This window comes from Chenopodium album, chromosome 16 (genome assembly GCF_948465745.1).
Source record: "Chenopodium album chromosome 16, dcCheAlbu1.1, whole genome shotgun sequence".
NCBI classification, from domain to species: Eukaryota; Viridiplantae; Streptophyta; class Magnoliopsida; order Caryophyllales; family Amaranthaceae; genus Chenopodium; species Chenopodium album.
In genome coordinates, this window is record NC_137849.1 from 51,117,541 (window position 1) to 51,133,246 (window position 15,706).

Genomic DNA, 15,706 nt, shown 5'->3' on the forward strand with positions numbered 1-15,706 from the left:
AACACTATTGAGCAGAAGTGATTGTGTGATTTGTGAAAGCAAATAAGGTATGATTTTATAGTGTTGCATGGTAACTAATTTGAGATTGTCTTGGATCTTTAACTCATGACTTGAAATTGTCTTCCTAGTAATTTGTTGTACAATTGCTTTCCTAACCATAAAATTGTCCCACGTATGTTTACTTATTTTTGAAGATTTTTTGCCACAAGAAGTGCTAGAAATTCAGAATTGAGATCTTGATTTAAGGACATGATATCAGAAAATTGAATAATAAAGCAAACTATATATCATAAATAAGGTTGTCAGAAACTTAGGAGTCAGCCAAAATATGAGCATGCAGGCAAATTGATGAAGATCCTTCTTACAAATCCAACCACCCATCCACAATATGATAACTAATAAATTTTCCTAAAAAAAAAAAAACTTCAGCAAAAATAATTTTATCACGGAGTATATTATTTTCTAACACGTTCAATTCCCATGAGACATGCAGGTTAATAGTTAAGCTTTAACTTAGAAAGTTATAAGTGTTACTGTAGTACTCTAGTAGCATCACTAGTGTTCGTTTAAAAAAAAAAAAAAACATAGCTAGTTTCCTGTTATATTGTCTCATTGTATGGTTTCAAAATATCAAATTTTAATAGTAATATTTTCTAATTAAAAAAGAATTATATTAAGGGTTAAAATTGTGCATTGTCGCATGCTTATTATGACACTAATTAAGCAATTAATACATTTATTCTAAAATTGGTCTTTTTTTAAACAAAATTGTAATTTAATTTTGTTGTTGGGATACCAGTGTACTATCTTGCCAACCACAAAAAACGGTTTACTTTACATGATCACACATTTAAAAAAAAAAAAATGGGGGGAAATGCTACTATTGTTGCAAAATTTCCAATATGTACAAACTCTTATTCAAGCTCATCATGCATAACAATATCATGAAATAATGATTAGAAAAAAAAAATACAAGAGCGCAAAGGCAAAGATTGGTCTTAAAATTGGACCAACTTTTCAAGATTAACAGGAAAAACTTCAGAGCTATCAATGGAATTGTAAGCTTTAGTTGCAAGGATAGCATTGGCAGCTTCGGTAAGGTGCAAGCCATCAAAGTAAACGTATTCATTCCTTTTTGGGCAAACTTTACCCTTCTTCTTGCAAAGACCTCCCAGCATGCTTGTATCACAACAAGTAAAATCCACATTTGTGAAACCTGTGCGTATTAATTCACCTAGTTACAACTTATTACAACTATAACCTACTCAAAACTCAATTTTACAAGTATGATTTAGATGTGCACGCGCACACTTTAATTTGGTATGTAGTACTTTAATACGTAGTACTTTAATTATCCTATCACGTATGTTTTGTTAAAGTTTGATTTAGAAGGTAGATCTTGTTAAAATCTGAATTGATATATGTACTCGTAATATATACACGGAATGTATATGATTCCTTAAAGCAGGGGCGGATCTATTAAGGTGCACAGTGAGTCACGTGACTCACCAGCACAAAAAAAAAAAAAAAAAAAAAAAAAAAAAAATCAAAGAGACCGCCTATTACAGATAGGCGGTCTCTTTGTTGCTTCTATATGAGTTTAGACCATTGTTTGTTATATAAATATCAAAGAGACCGCCTATTAAAATATCAAATAGGAGATCTCTTTGTTGCTGCTATTGTCAGGCATTGATAACGATTAACGAATAATTTTTTGCGCTACTTTTATATTTCATTAAAGAGACCTGTTATATTAAATAACTGGTCTCTTAATAAATAATTCTTGTTTTTAGTTGCACAAATTTAATATTTTCCCACAAAACTAATTAAGGAAAAAATCATAAAGTTAGTTTAATTTAATAGTTTTATAGTATAGTATGTATTTTTTATGTCTTATTTTTAGATTGAAATATTTTGGTAAAATATAATTTTTTTTTTTAATATAATTTTTGGATTGAAACAAGTGATTAATTATTGATGGTGACTCATAAGTTCGAAAATCCTGGATCCGCCACTGCCTTAAAGGCATAGATAAGTACCTGATGCGTTCGCATTTTGTATCATGCCGTTGATGATTTTGGCCGAGTTGACGACAGAAAATTGAGCAGCAGGCATATGTTGGTCGTTCTTATGTTTAACCATAACCAACAATTGATCATAGTATAAATTTACAGCTGCATTCAGTTCTTTCACGCAATTTTATTTTGTTTTTGGCTAAAACAGGATTGCACCCAACTGGATACACAGATAACAACAAGAATTTCCTAGCTCCCAAATCGTATAACTCCTGCAATAATATGATTACTGTTCCTGGTGAGCTCCGGTACAGATAATCTTCGTGGGTTGGTAAAGGTTTACCGTCCAATTATGCACCTGCACAGTCAACACAGATAAGCTAACCCGGGGGTTATCCGGGAATAACCTCTCCGATGCTAAAGTCAGCAATCCGATAAGGAGAAAGAGTGAAGAGAGAGAAAGTGTTTTAGATATGTAGAGAGAGAGAGAGAGAAAAAGATTGTACCTTTAGGTGAACATTTGCTTGGGTATATATAGGGAAACAACCAAGCTGGTGCCACCTATAACGATAGGTGGCAAACCGACCCTGTAGGCAGCAGGTGCCTACGTGGCCTCAAGCAGCTCTCCACGTGGCTGTTTGGAAAGGCCGTTATGGATATTTGAGCTTTCTTACTAATCAACAGTTGTTTAGCGGTATTAGAAGATATTATCGGCTAATTAGCTTTTACTACCGGTATTATCCCGTACAACTAGCCCCCCAAGTGAGGACGGTGGTAAAACCGGCGTGCTCACTTGTGATTATGAGAGGTAGTTAAGTAAGGAAAGCTGGAACTGAGATTAAAAAATCTCCGATTTGCCCCCCAAGTGACCAAAGTACCGATAGTGCTTTGGTCAACTTAAAAATTAACTGAGATTAAAAAATCTCCGATTTGCCCCCCAAGTGACCAAAGTACCGATAGTGCTTTGGTCAACTTAAAAATTAACTGAGATTAAAAAATCTCCGATTTGCCCCCCAAGTGACCAAAGTATCGATAGTGCGTTGGTCAACTTAAAAAATTACTAAGATTAAAAAATCTCCGATTTGCCCCCCAAGTGACCAAGGTACTGATAGCGCGCTTAGGCATTATTTTTTTTGATGAAAAATTTGAAAAATCCAAAATTGGCTTGGGCGGGAAAAGTTAAAAAATGAGTGGGGCACGTGTCATTCATCCTGCGTTTTAGTTTACGAAAAGGCGTTTTTCCCCAGCCGTTGGATTGCATGCACAAACTGTCACTTCAACTGCCACTGTTCATGGGGGTATTTAAGCCTCGAAAATGAGCAAATTTCCTCATTTGCTCAATATTTCCAAAAAATTTCTTCGAAATATTTTTCTGCGAACACACTTAGGGTTTCGTCGATCAATTTGCATCATCAAGAGGAGAGTGATTTCAATTGTTTACTTGAAGAAATAACCTTTTGACTTTCCTACTTCAGTACTTCTGTCAGAGCTGTTCCGTGAAATTCAATCGGTTCAACGAGGTAAAAAGCCCTAACTTTTTCGTTTATTTTGGTAGTTTAGAGTGTCAATTGCTTGTTTCGCCTTAGTGTTGTATCTGTGGTTGTGTTTGTTAAGTTTATGCCTGAATTTGCTCAAAACTCGACTTCGGGTAAGGCCGGTGAGGCTGACCCGTTTGCACCCTTGTCCTCAGCTCCAGTGAAAGAAGTTGAAAAGTCTTGTCAGCCTTCTTGGTCTAGTATTTTAGAAGACGTTGAGATCATCTCAGTCTCCCCGATAAGCATTTGCCCCCAGTTGGAGTCTACTTTCGAGATTATTCAGTACGGATCGAATTTAGGCAAGATAGGTCGTAAAACAACGGCAATGCCGAGAACCAAAAGAATTAGTTATCAGCTTGAGGAAGGTGAAACCTCTGAGCGTCGTGCAGGTAAAGAACCTGTGGTTGAAGAAACCTCTGATGTCGGTGAGGAACATGTTCAGTCAGTTGAGAGGTCTTTGGAAGGAATGGATGGGGAAAGTGTAGTTAACAGTCAGGATGAGGGTGCAGGTGAGAGTGGTGGTGAGGAGTCTGAGGCTGCCGGTAGTGGGGATGGTAGTCAAGATACTGAGACTAGTGAGTTGGTGGTACGGGTGAGAGAGGGTGAGGCCGCTGAAAGAAGCGATGTCGTCTTGAAAGAAGAGAGTGTGGATGAAGGGTATGACTCTGAAAATGACGACCCAAAATACCGAGAACCTCTTGAACTAAAGGCCAAGTACAAGGTTGTGTCGACGAAAGTTGACCCAGAATGGCTCGAGAAGGCTACCGAGAAAGAGTATTGCCGTATCGGCGCCCACTTCTTCAACCTTCCTGATGGCTATGATTTGAAATTGCCTAAAGAGGGTCAAACTGCTCTTGACTGTCCTGAAGTTCATATAGTCGTTTATGCGAAACATCTTGAGTATGGTTTACGGTTTCCGTTGCATCCTTTTATCGAGAAAATTTTTCAGGGCTTGGAATGTATGTGTGGCGCGGCTAACGCCCATTGTTATCCGTAACCTTATCTCACTGGTGTGGGTTCTGATATTCATGGACTTCCTTCTTACATTGAACTTGTTTCGCACCCTTAACTGGTTAAAGAGAGATAGTCAGTCACCAGGGTTTTGGTCATTGTTCACGGCCCGTGGTAAATGTACAGTCTGGCCGAAACTGACCAGTTGTAAAGGTTGGATGGAGAATTTCTATTTTCTAAGTGTTCCTGAAGACTACAAAGTTCGCAGATGTTTCTATCCCCCTCATAGCATGTTTGATACTATTAGGAGTAGAAGATTAGGTGAGATAGAGAAGTATGCTTGTAAATTTTTTGATTGTACATATGTAAAGGCCGGTAGTAAGAACAAAGCTGTACCGGGGGTGTGGCTACCCAACTGTAATTATATCTTGGGTAACGCCCCTTTGTCTCATGTCGGTCTCTGCTGGACTGACGAATTTGGTATGGTTCTTCTCATATTAATAGCTTTGTTTTATTTCATCATTTTCATTATCATTTTTTTTTATTACTATTATTATTATTATTATTATTTTATTTATTTTTATTATTTTTACTTTATACATACATACTTTTTATTGAAATATTTTGATGCCCAGAACCAGTTATTTCAAAATAACTGACTGCCATATCGGTATCTCGACTTTCAGAGTACTTAAGTTTCGCTGCCCTGTTACCCGTATTTATTCTTTGTGTGCTTGCTGTGTTGTAGGTATTAATAAGTTAAACTTTGCTAGTTTGGGTTTGCATCCTAACGGCCGAGTGAAATTCCAGTGTCCTCCCAATCCAAAAGATAATTACGATACACTGTCTGTGTATTGCACTCGTGCTCTAAAAGGGAAGAAGAGAAGAAGACAAGATATGACTTCCAACGAGCAACGCAGGACAAAAGCTCGCACCCTTCTGGTCAAGAGAGGCGGGGCTAATGCTTCCAAGAGAGCCAGTGATCTGTCGAGCCGTGACCAGCATAAAAAGCAGAAACAAGATGAAGCTGCTAAGAACAGGCAGGTGCCGGAAGAAACCTTGAACGTTGTGAATTTGGAGGATGACGGTGACCGTCCTTCCGGCATCAAAAAACTAAACATCCATCTGCGAAAGCCTACTGATGCAAGCGTTGTTGCGGCAGAGAAGGTTGTTGCAACTGAGAAGGTGGTGCCGGCCGAAGATCCTTCTTTGAGGCACCGACAAACTCGGGTGTCGGGGAGGTCTGCTAGCAGCAAAAACGCCTTCATTCCGGTGATGACTGGGGATTACATTGAGGTCCCCCATATGAAGGTGCCTGCCGAAGTAGCTGAAGAGTTGTTAGTTCCTAGCGGCAGTGCTGGCGAGCCGTGGCATCCTCGCATTAATGTAAATCGGGGGGAGTCTGTTATCTGTGACGACCCCAATACCGGCGGCAGCATGGGTTGGAGAGTGCTGAAGGATCTGGCCACGCCGGCAGACAGGCCTGTTGATAAGCTTATCGCTCCTTGCGGCCAAATGATGAACGACATGCTCCGGGTAAGATAGTCTTTATCCTTTTTTCTTTCTTCTTTTTTTTAATGCCTAATTATATACAGTTGTATAACAATTCTCTTTTCCCCCCCTTTCTTTTTATAGACTGTCAACTCGGCGGTTGAGGTGGTACACATGTACCGTTACTATCAGCGCTGTCATGATCAGGCCGAGACAAAGTTTAAAAAATGTGATGACGCCCGACAAGCTGCTATCAGAGAGAAGGATAAACTGACGGCCAATGTGAAAACGTTGGAGAACAAAATAATTGTTCTGAACACTAAGCTGGCCAACCAGGAATCCATGCAAAAGAGAATTACCGACCTCGAGCTGCAACTAAAGACAGAGAAGGAGGCCAAAACGAAGTTGGAGGAGTTTGAAAAAGGCCGAAGAGGACAAACCCGGTATCAGGCGCCGAGCAGTCAATCGGTTCATGTAGTCTGACCATTACCGGAACTTGCTAGTGGACCGATACACTGGCGGATGGGTAGCTGCGCACCGCTGTGTCTGCAAGGCCGAGAACTGGGATGCAGACAAATGGCAGGCAGCTGAGACTGCTTATGGTGATGATATGCACCTCTCCCCTACCAGCTATGAGGGAGACTATTTTGATAACCCTCCTCCAATTGAAGTGTTGAAGAATCTGGATCCGCGTGATTTGCCGGAAGAGGAGTTTGCTGATGCCATTATTGCTAGTCCTGTCGGTGAGGACAAGGCTGTCGGCACCTCTGAAGCTGTCCCCCACAAGGTGCCTGAAATGAAGAAGGATTAATAGGGCGGGCAGTCATCACCGGAATCATGCGGGTCCTCTTTATCTGTAATTGTTAAGGCTCATTGTTGAGCAGCTTATGTTTGTTTTTGTTAAGACAATTTTTATGATTTGTATTTTGGCCGATCTAACCCTTGTCTTTTTTAGGTGATGGCTGTCGACTTCATATGTGTATGTCCTGACAATTTTTATTTTCTGCTTGCTTAATCACTTATCAACTGTATCTGGATTTGGTAACCTGTATATTTTTACTGCACAAAACTAAATAGTTTCTCCGTTATACTCGTATTCTGAATGGTTTTACCGTCACTTTTGTTTGAAAGAAACTTACGCGTTTTCTTTTCTGTATTCATTCTAATGCCGTAAATGCACTATGCTCGTCTGCAATTTCTATAACTGTATTGTAATTGTATACTTGTTTGCTTATCTGTACGCAAAATTTTATAATGCTTTGCTATTTAAACTATTTCTAGTTCTATCAAATTATCGGCCTTTTCTTTGTTTTTTGCCTTTTCGACTCCACTTTTTTGATTCCAACACATAGGCATATTAGGCATAATAGGCACACATTAGGCATATGCCCCCGAATTCCGCAATTAATTTCCTTAGAAATTGATTTCGAAATTCCTTATCATTCTGGTATTGTCGGTGTTTTTCGTATATACGCAGCCTTTAGCAGGCCGAGTATTGACAGTGGATCAGACCGTCAATTTCAACTCGCCTTGAGGCGCATTAGTTATCCAACCTTCCTCCTTACTTGAATGAAAGAGACAGCTAGCTAGGTTGTTTATCAGATCATATCGAAAGTAGGGGATGGCTCCATATGTTATACTACATACTACTCTTATTAACGGCCTTGGCCAAAATTGTTAAAACAAATTACAGCCATAGAGTTTGCCTACAACATAAGAAATAACAAAGAACGCTGAACCATGACTACATGTCATGCCGGTACTAAACATGAAAAACAAAAAAGATTTTTAAACATAGTATTTCTTGAGGACGCTTGTATTCCAAACATTTTTTAACGGTACTCCTTCTAAAGTCATCAACCGATACGATCCTTGGCGGACTGTTTCGTATACTTGATAGGGGCCTTCCCAGTTTGCAGTGAGCTTGCCATCTGCGTTTCCTTTACCCGTTGCGGCAGTTCGACGAAGGACCAAGTCTCCATCTTCCAGAGGCCGGTAATTGACTCTCTTGTTATATACTTGACTCATACGATTTTTATATGCCGCTAATTTGATGGCAGCCGTAAGCCGCGTTTCAGGTAAGAAGTCTAATTTCTGTCTTAGGAGCAAGTCATTCTGATCCTCACAAAAATGCTGAACACGAAATGTAGGGAGTCCTACTTCAGCCGGAATAACGGCTTCCGAGCCGAAAGCAAGGTTGAATGGCGACTCCCCAGTAGTTTCCCTTGTTGTTGTTCTATTTGCCCATAATATTTCCGGGATCAGATATGCCCACAAGCCCTTCGCATCTTCTACCTTCTTTTTCAATGCCGTTAGTATATGCTTATTTGCGGCCTCCGCCTGGCCGTTTGACTGGGGATGACAGACTGCCGCGTATGCAAATTTTACTTTGTATATGCTGAGGAAGTTCTTAACTGGGTTGCAATCAAATTGGGAGCCGTGGTCAAACACCATTGCTACCGGTAGGCCAAATCGGGTGAATATACTCTTCCAGATAAACTTTTTTACCTCGCCCGCTGTTATTTTTGCTACCGGTTCCGCCTCTATCCACTTGGTGAAGTAGTCAATCCCTACTATCAGGAATTTTCTGCTCCCAGTTGCTGACGTAAAAGGCCCGATAATGTCCATTCCCCATTGTGCAAACGGTATCGGATTTAGAATTGGTGTCAAGTCGTTTGGCGGTTGATTTATTGCCGGCCCAAATTTTTGACATTTATCGCATTTTTTCGCGTACGCTAGAGTATCAGCATTCATTGTTGGCCAGTAATACCCTCTTTTCATTGCTTCCAAGGACATTGATCGGCCTCCGGCATGATTTCCACAATCCCCTTCGTGGATTTCTTCTATCAGCCTAGCTGACTCATAGGCCGATATGCACCTTCGCAATGGTAGCGAGAACCCCCTTTTGTACAGCATTCCTTTGAACATGACAAACCAGATATTATCCTTCTTTATCTTCTGGGCTTGTATTTTATCCGCCGGTAAGACGTTGTGCACTTTGTAGGCCAGCACGCCATCATACCATTCTTGGTCGTTAGTCATGCAATTCACCTCTTTTGGAGTGTTGTCGGGGTCAATACTCCTTCGTTCCAGAAGCTCCACCATTACAGTGCGTTCCAGATCATTGAAGCTTGAACTTGCCAGTTTTGCCAAGGCGTCTGCCTGTGTGTTTTTTGCTCTTGGCACCAATTGTATTACAAACATTTCCAGGTTGTCCGTTATCGCTTTCAACTTGGCCAAGTAGGCCATCATTGTTTGTTCCTTTGCCTCATAAGTGCCGTCAAACTGATTTGCTACCAGTTGTGAGTTAGTCGTGAGTTCTATCCGCTTTGCCTCAGCCGCAACGCATAACTGTACTCCCACAAGTGCTGCCTCATACTCAGCTTCATTATTTGAGGCTTTGAACTTGAATTTGATAGCATATTCGAATATGTCCCCTTGCGGTGATATCATGACGATACCGGCTCCGGAGCCCGTTGATGCTGAGGAGCCGTCAACGGAGACCTTCCACACGCCATTGACTTCTTCTTCTTCGGTGTAGGATGTTTCCACAATGAAATCAGATAATGCCTGAGCCTTTATTGACACTCGTGGCTTGTAAATTATAACGTACTCCGACAACTCTACTGCCCATTTGAGCAATCTTCCTGACGTCTCCATTTTCTGCAAAGACTTCTCTAACGGCTGATTTGTCAAGACTTCGATGGTATGTGCATCAAAATATGGCCGAAGTTTTTCTTGCAGCTAAAACCACCGCATATGCAATTTTCTCTATCAGAGGGTATCGTCTTTCTGCCGCGTTCAGGACATGGCTCACAAAATAAATTGGCATTTATGCTTTCTTTCGTTCCACTATCAGCACCGCTGCAACCGTCTTTGGAGATGCCGAGATATATAACTGCAGGCTTTCTCCCTGTTCCGGCCGTGCTATGGTCGGAAGGGACCTTAGATGGGTTTTGACCACCTCTAATGCCTTTGCCTGCTTTTCCCCCCAAACGAATGTTTTATTTTGCCGGAGGACTACAAAGAATGGTAAGGCCTTACCAGCCGACTTGCTAATAAACCTTGTCAGCGCTGCCATGCGTCCGGTAAGTTTCTGTATGTCCTTTATTGACTTTGGTTGCGGTAGGCTAAGTATAGCTTTTATTTTGTCAGGATTTGCATCTATCCCCCTTTCACTAACCATAAACCCCAAGAATTTCCCCGAACGAACTCCAAAGACGCATTTTTCCGGATTGAGCTTCATCCGGTACTGACGCAAAGTTTCAAACGTCTCCCTTAAATCTGTAACGTGATCAGTGGCTAACCGGCTTTTTACGATGGAGTTGTCAACATGTACTTCTACGTTTCTTCCTTTCTGATTTGCAAAGACTTTGTCTACCAGTTTATGATATGTTGCCCCGGCGTTTCGTAACCCAAATGGCATTGCCTTATAACAAAATACGCCGGTATCAGTAATAAACGCCGCTTTCGTTCTATCCGGTGCATACAGGCTGACTTGATGGTATCCCGAGAAGGCATCCATAAAACTAAGCAAAGCGTGGCCGGAAGTGGAGTCTACCAGCCTATCTATTCGGGGCAGAGGATAGCAATCCTTTGGGCAGGCTTTATTCAGGTCCGTAAAATCCACGCACATCCTCCATTTTCCTGACGGCTTCCTCACCATGACTACGTTTGCTAACCATTCAGGGTACATGCAAGGCTCAATAAACCCCGCCGCTAGCAATTTGTTTACTTCTGCTTGTATCGCTTCTATCTTTTCTGTCGAGAAGTTACGTTTTTTCTGCCTAACCGGCCTGACATTTCTATCCACGCTCAGCTTATGTACTATAACATCTGGGTGGATCCCGGGCATTTCATCTGCCGAGAAAGCGAACACATCAGCGTTCTCCCGTAAGAGTTCCACGACAATGGGTATCAACATCCATGTCGGACCCTACTCGCACTGTTCTTCCCGACACCCCAGGTTGCAACTCGACTTCTATTGTCTCTCCTCCCGACGAAGGACGGGGGACCGCTGCCGGGCGTGTGTCGAAATTCTCCATTGCTAAGTTATGCGCAGATATGGCTCGTCCCCTTTTCTGCATTGCCTGCTCGGCCTGGGGTTGTCGGTTAGGCTGCTTTAGAGCTGTTACATAACACTCCCTGGCCATTGTCTAACCTCCCCTAACACGCTCTGCCTTCCCCAGATTCGAAACATACACCATCGTCAAATGATATGTTGATACTATTCCCTGCACATCATGGATCAGGGGTCTACCGAAAATAGCGTTATATGCTGAGGGCACATCAATTATTAAAAATTCCGTCATGACATCCCTGGCCGCCATGCCTTCGCCAATTCTAACTTGCAAAGCTATACTTTCTTCCGGCCTTACTGTAGATCCGTTGAAACCGATAACGGGATACGATACCGGGGTCAAGTACTTCCGGCCTATCCTCATCGCGTCAAATGCTTCCGCAAACAGGATGTTAGCGGAGCTCCCTCCATCAACCAACACTCGCTTGATGTTGACTCCATTGACCGTCAGAATTAAAACCAATGGATCATCGTGAGGAAATACCAAGCCCTTGGCATCTGCCTCCGAGAAAGATACTGACGGCATCGACGCGGGCCTTGGTCGCTCATCCACACCCAATGCATTCACTGTATGCCTGTGCTCAGACAGACTCTTTTCGCCCCGCTAACTGATCCCCCATGCACCGGACCACCGGTTATAACCTCTATTGTAATCTTGTGACCTGGCGCATTATTCCCTTGACGGTATTCCCCGCTGTGATTACACCGGTAGGTGTCATCTTGCATGGACGAGTCACCTTGCCTTCGATACTCACTTTGTCTGGGTTGTGGGGCTTGCTGCCGACTTGGGCCTGCCTGAGCTCGATACTGGGACAGGTGGCCCTTTCTAATGAGGTCTTCTATGTTTTCTTTCAATTGGGTACATTCTTCCGTATAATGGCCGATATCCCTGTGAAACATGCAATATTTTTTCGTGTCTCGCCCCTTGGTTATCATTGGTGACAGTCGTGTCCAGTCCTCTCTGTGCTGATTTATTGAATATATTGCGGCCCTTGGTGTATTTAGTTGCGTGTAACTGCTGTACCGGCCAAGACCTCTGGGTGGCCTACCGGTTCTTTGTTGGTTTGGTTGCTGTTGCTGTCTGTTTACTTCGCCGGCGTAAGTACTAGGCGCAACATTGTCATTCTGTCTTCGAGAGGGCTCTGATGCCGCTATCTGGCTACTGGTTTTCAATAACTCCTCGCTTTTTATGTATTCATAGGCCTTGCCAAAGGCCACGCCTAAATTCGGGAAGGACTTCCTTGCCATGTATTTTTTGAAATCATTATCTCCCAAACCGTTCATCAAAGCCATTACAGCTATTTATTGCTGTAATTTTGGTATCGTATTAGCCTCACTATTAAATCTCCTTATGAAATCCCTAAGGGACTCGTCTCTTCTTTGCCTGACCGACATAAGCTCTCCAGAAGTTCTCTGCCTTGCACTGTTGCTGATATACTGGCCGGTAAACAGCTCTACCAAGGTATCGAAGCAATCAATTGATCCATTCTCCAAATTGGAAAACCAATCTGAGGCTGGTCCTGTTAGTGTTGTCGGGAACACCTTACACCATACCGCGTCAGTGTCTGTATAAATTAGCATATGGCTTTCAAATGCCGCTACGTATCGCTTGGGATCTCCCTTGCCGTCAAAGGTGCATGCCGGCATTTTTATTCTTTCCATTTGCTGATCCAGTACCTCCTGGGTGAAAGGTGATACTCTCGGCCTGACTATAGCTCTGGCTATACGTCTCACTAGCCCGCTACTTATCTCGTGTTGCCGGGACCCTGAGTCCTCTATTTGCGTACCATGGGTAGGCTGACGCTCACTTGGGACAATTATTCCCCGATTCTGGGGCGGGGGCGGCGGTTGCTGGTCTGCCTGGTTGAATTGGCTCGCTAGGTTCACGATCACAGGAATGGCCGGTATACTAACTTGCCCCTTATTAGCTGCAGCTTCAGCCTCCTTCCTCTTCCGAGACATCGCTTTCATTACCCTTACGGTTACTTCTAACTCCTCAGGGGTAAATTCCTCCAGGGGATTCGGTATCCGTGCTGGACTTCGTTCGGGTGTTACCGGTGTATTCACGGTATTCTTGTGGAGAAGATGAGTTTCATCCTCCACCTCAATCTCAGGTATTGCGTTGACGGTTTTGTTTGCATTAACATTAAGGACGTTACTATCAAACTGACGGTTTTCAGCTTCTGTTATCGGCGTTATGGTTTCCTGGTTTTCTTCCATGACGGGCGAAGGTTATTTGGACGATAGAAGTTATTACTATCCCCTCCTTCTAGCGCCAAGTGTTCCGGGTGAGCTCCGGTACAAATAATCTTCGTGGGTTGGTAAAGGTTTACCGTCCAATTATGCACCTGCACAGTCAACACAGATAAGCTAACCCGGGGGTTATCCGGGAATAACCTCTCCGATGCTAAAGTCAGCAATCCGATAAGGAGAAAGAGTGAAGAGAGAGAAAGTGTTTTAGATATGTAGAGAGAGAGAGAAAAAAAGATTGTACCTTTAGGTGAACATTTGCTTGGGTATATATAGGGAAACAACCAAGCTGGTGCCACCTATAACGATAGGTGGCAAACCGACCCTCTAGGCAGCAGGTGCCTACGTGGCCTCAAGCAGCTCTCCACGTGGCTGTTTGGAAAGGCCGTTATGGATATTTGAGCTTTCTTACTAATCAACAGTTGTTTAGCGGTATTAGAAGATATTACCGGCTAATTAGCTTTTACTACCGGTATTATCCCGTACAATTACACACCAACATATTACCTGCTTAGTCATCATATAAGATAAATAAAAAATTTAGATGTAACAAGTAAGTCGAAGAGTAGATATTTTATCTTGTACTCAGTATGTTTCTTTTATAGAGACTCTATATTACGTAGTCAAAGATATCTATTACGGAGTACTCATTTGGCCAGTAATAATAAATGATCATGTATGTTAACGAACAATTCATACCTTGAGTTGGGCAAACAAGTTACTGATAAGCTTAGCAGCAAAGACTTCGGGAGTCCAAATGATGTTTTCGTGCAAGAGGTAATAGGAAGAGTAATCGTTATTTCCAGCTCCCACCAAAAACAAGTACTCAGGAAGTACTTTGTGTGCTTTACGCCCAATTTCGGTCTCCAATTGAGGCAAAATCTTGTTCTTAAAATTCTTAATTTGATTGTTCATACTTGTAACACCCTGTATTTAAAGCAAAGATATACTTGTAAAACAGAGGAATTACAGGGTCCATCAATATTATTTACTCAACGTCCCATGCAAAAAGGTTACAAAATGATACATGAGTAAATGTCATAATGTTATTAAATGACTCACAAGTCACAACCATCACAAGAGTCATGTCATAATGTAACTACTTATATGTACGGTACGGTACTTTATAAAACTTAGGTTGTTACTTAAGTTTTTACTTCATCTATTCCAAAATACATTTTGATTTTTTTTCACGGTTAATTTGATATTATTACTCTGTGATACATTGATCTTAATTATGATTAGCTTACTCAACAATCAATTTCTTCATTAATTAATTAGTTCCTCCTTAAAAATGAATTTTAACTATGATCAACATTTTTTACTCTACTTAAAAATATTGCGTGATAAATGGGTCAAATAATATATATACTCCGTAACTTACGAATAATTGTTAATCAATCATAAGATGAACACGGAATAAATAATAAAAGTCGACTTCTACATTTTCATTCAATCTTAACATGAATAAGGAACAACCAATTACAAGTCAATTTTGGGTTTCTACATTTTTCATACGAATTCCAAAATTACTTTTTTTTGGCAAAAACAATGAAATAGGTTCAGACAATATAATTTTAATTTAGATCTTACACTCCAAGAGTATATATATTATTGTGGTGAATCAATGCAATATAATTTCCATTATAATTTCAAATCATTTGATAGCTAAAATACACAAAACTTGAAGAATTCCAATAAAGGAAATAAATTAATTAAGCTCATTATTAGAATCTAGTATGTGCCCTAATGTGTTCTTTTATTGGTGGGAGTGCAATGCAAGAATTAAACCATGATAACTCAAACTTCCTTTAAAAAGAAATTATAATGTATGTTTACCAGTAAAACACCAGTTACATCAAGGATGCCCGAACCACCGGACCCGAAATTAACACCATGAACAATAGATTTACCCTTAGTATTAGGATCACAGAAGGGTGGAACAAGAGGAAGCTTAAGGTGATCGGCAATAAGATCGGCTACATTCTTTCCATTCGAAAATCGACCCGTTGGACCCAATGCAAGATCAATACCATATGGTAAATAATTTGCCTTGGCAAAATTTCCAAACAAATTATTGTTGTTACCATTATCAACAATTGAGCTCCCAAAAATGAACATTCCCCGCAAATTACTTCCGTTGTTTAAATTTGTTGGCGAGGCGTCGACGACGACATTGCTATAGCTAGCCAATACAAAGAAAGAAAGGGTGATGAAGAGATTTATGGAAATGGAATTGCTATTTGGAGTTCTAGACATTCTATAAATGTTCTTTCTTTTTTTTTTGTGAAAAAAAATAAAATAAAAATGTGTGTTTAGGATTGTTGATTTATGTCTCAAAAAATGATCGTGTGCAAATACATACAAAAATTAAATAATAATGT

The 15,706-nt window shown here is 41.1% G+C and overlaps 1 pseudogene; it reads right to left on the minus strand.

Moving 5' to 3' along the window:
• Nucleotides 1-998: 998 nt before the first annotated feature.
• Nucleotides 999-15,581, minus strand: LOC145584534 (GDSL esterase/lipase At1g29660-like; annotated as a pseudogene).
• Between the last annotated feature and the right edge of the window lie 125 nt (nucleotides 15,582-15,706).